Source organism: Schistocerca serialis, chromosome 3 (genome assembly GCF_023864345.2).
Source record: "Schistocerca serialis cubense isolate TAMUIC-IGC-003099 chromosome 3, iqSchSeri2.2, whole genome shotgun sequence".
In the NCBI taxonomy this organism is placed as follows: domain Eukaryota; kingdom Metazoa; phylum Arthropoda; class Insecta; order Orthoptera; family Acrididae; genus Schistocerca; species Schistocerca serialis.
In genome coordinates, this window is record NC_064640.1 from 361227900 (window position 1) to 361231368 (window position 3469).

Sequence of the window (3469 nt, forward strand, 5' to 3'; positions counted from 1 at the left end):
TGCGTTGTGGCGGTTCACTTTTCCTCTTAGATGGAATGTAGTCCCATCACTCAACACTAAACGAGAAAAGAAATTGTTGTCTTCCAACCATACGCTCAGAATAGATCCACAATGTACACGTTTTTGTTTATCACCATCATGAAGGGCCTGTAGGAACTGAATAATGCAGGGTTTGAACAACATACGCTATCGCAAAACACACCAGACAGAGATATGAGGAATGGCTAGTTCTCGACTGGTATGATAAGTAGCCTTCAGCGGACTACATGAGAAAAAGCTGTTGAATGCGCTCTACCTCTTAAACGCGCAGAAGGGTGCAACGTGTGGATTTCCGCTTACATGAGCGACAAGTGTATCGAACTACAGGTATCATCATCGAATGCAGGTGCCGCAGTCTGGATGAAAATCACGCTGCCACATTGTAACTGAATTGCACCTGTTGCAGCGAAGAACCCTAAACGCATTTCATTACTGTTTTACCGTCATTTCGATTCGACTCACGTTTTATAATGAACGAACGGGCAAGCAAACTGCTTCAGGGAGACATCTAGAGACAAACACCATGAATCGGGAACTTACAACTGGCGCGAAGGTTATCTTTTAGCTATGACGCGCCAACGACGTTCCCACATTGGATACACAGGTTCCCGTCCGATCACCGAAGTTATGCAAGGGCGGCCCCGGTTAGTACTAGGATGAGTAACCGCCTGGGGAAACCGGGTGCCGTTGGCCCAGGAACACGCAAGTCGCCAAACTGGTGTCCAATTGAAAGCCATGCGCCAAGCACTTGAGCCGTATAGCATTATTACACTTTTGAAGAACATCCTGGACTATTCGAGCGAATGATTTGGCCACCCAGACCGCCCGACATGAATCCTATCGAACATTTATGGGACATGATCGAGAGGTCAGTTCGAGCTAAAAATCCTGCACCGACAACCCTTTCGCAATTATGGACAGCTATGGCGGTAGCATGGCTCAACATTTCTGCAGGGGGCTTCCAACGACTTGTTGACTCCATGTCACGTCTAGTTGAGGCACTACGCCGGGCAAGAGGAGGTCAAACACGGTATTAGGAGGCATCCCACGACTTTTGTCATATCAGCGTAAAGTATTTGTATTGCAATTTGACATTCATCTTTTAACAAGGAAAGCAACCATGTACATAGAGAGTAAGACACAAAAATGACTTCACAGAAATGAAGAAAATAGTGTTCGAAAACTATGTACCTACCTCATTAAAGTAAATTGACAGGGAACAAGACAAGGACCATATTCTTCTTGACATCAAAACAAACTTTAAGGACAGATTTCAGATTGGCATCTGACAGTATTATTTAGTGAGGAAAAACGTTCTGTTTTGATAGCATGAACCTGAGAAGTCTTGTGGTTACTAAGTATTCCTGATGAACTGGCGAACAAATTATTGTGGTAAACTCATCTAAGCTAAAATGGCTCTGAGCACTATGGGACTTAACATCTGAAGTCATCAGTCCCCTAGAACTTAGAACTACTTAAACCTAACTAACCTAAGGACATCACACACATCCATGCCCGAGGCAGGATTCGAACCGGCGACCGTAGCAATCGCGCTGTTCCGGACTGAAGCGCCTAGAACCGCTCGGCCACCGCGGCCGGCTCATCTGAGCTATATTCACATTGTGCCCAAGAAGTGTTTCTATAAACTCCATCCCATCTCTCACTTTAAGGGCACAGAGAGACACATCAGAAATGTGGTCTCAGTCTGTAAAGCGAGCCAGAAAGCAAAGTCACCCATCATATCACACCAGAGGCAGTTGTTTTCAATTATTCCCATTAAGCTACATGAGTTAGCGGCAACTGACCGTTTCGGACCTCTTCTACGTACAAAGCAAGGTTTCTGCTTCGTTCTTGTCGTCGTTAGACTGACCTATAACTGTTTCCATCATTCCAATAAGGAAGACCACCGGAAGGTCGGTGATATATGTACGTCTGAAACATTTTTCAAAGGAGACGGATCACATGAACAAAATTATTTTAGACAATGAACCACAGTTTCGGACCTGTCAGTGGGTTTAAATCTTGGAGTGACATCGGATTCAGTCCACCTTCATTTCAGCCTACTATATTGTATTGTATTAAACCAGGGACCTAAAAACGACGGAGAGGCTTCGTCCCGCCGTAGCCCTCAGTGGTTCACAACCCCACAACACGCCACAGCAGTCCACCCACCCCACCGCCGCCCCACACCGAACCCAGGGTTACTGTGCGATTCGACCCTCAGTGCTCAGTGGACCCGCCTCCCCCCCCCCCCCCCTCCCCAGGGGAACGTCTCATACACCCCAAATGTTGCGTGATGGAGTAGTTATGGTGTACGCATAAGTGGAAACGGTGAGATGGTGTTTGCACAGCAATCGCCGACACAGTGTAACTGAGACGGAATAAGGGGAACCAGTCCGCATTCGCCGAAGTAGAAGGAAAACCGCCTAAAAGCCATCCACAGGCTGGCGGGCAAACCGGACCTCGACATTAATCGTGCCAGGGACCGGTACGCCTTCCCACTCGGGAAGCAGCGCATTAGACTTCGCGGCTAGCTGGGCGGGCTATCTCAGCCTATCACCCAACTTTAAATTCTGCCAAGAGGTTGGTGGTGGAATGCGGAAAACTATTTCGCCTGTATTGCTCGGAACAGCATGCTTGATGGGATGTGTTCCTGTCGGATTTGGAGGAAATCATGAACGATTTACCTACTATTTTTTCACTGCCACGAGTAACGGATCTTAAAAATAAACCAACTAAGGACAGGACAAGAGAAAAAATAGATTTTTCTATTAAACATACCGTGCTACATTCAGAAGTTACAGCACTAGCGCTCGACCACATTGAGAGAGGCAGAAAGAGAATGTGTTGTTGTGGTCTTCAGCCCTGAAACTGGTTTGATGCAGCTCTCCATGCTACTCTATCCTGTGCAAGCTTCTTCATCTCCTAGTACTTACCGCAACGTACGTCCTTCTGAATCTGCTTATTGTATTCATCTCTTGGTCTCCCTCTACGATTTTTACCCTCCACGCTGCCCTCCAATGCTAAATTTGTGATCCCCTGATGCCTCAGAACATGTCCTACCAACCGGTCCCTTCTTCTTGTCAAATTGTGCCACAAACTCCTCTTCTCCCCAATTCCTTTCAATACCTCCTCATTAGTTATGTGATCTACCCATCTAATCTTCAGCATTCTTCTGTAGCACCACATTTCAAAAGCTTCTATTCTCTTCATGTCGAAATTATTTATCGTTCATGTTTCACTTCCATACATCAGAAAGAGAAAGAAACAGGTAAATGAGAAAGCAAACATTAAGGAGTTTATGGTTGGCCTGCAGGTCCTTAGAAGTCCCACGGGCTGTCAAATAAACAGAAGGCTGTATTTCGCAAATTGTTGTCAGTGTAATCTGGGCCCCTAAGAATGAGGGAGATTGTGCTTACCAAAGCAGTCG

General features: G+C 46.2%; 1 pseudogene; it reads left to right on the forward strand.

Moving 5' to 3' along the window:
- Positions 1-613: 613 nt before the first annotated feature.
- On the forward strand, positions 614-732 carry LOC126472038 (5S ribosomal RNA; annotated as a pseudogene).
- Positions 733-3469: the final 2737 nt, after the last annotated feature.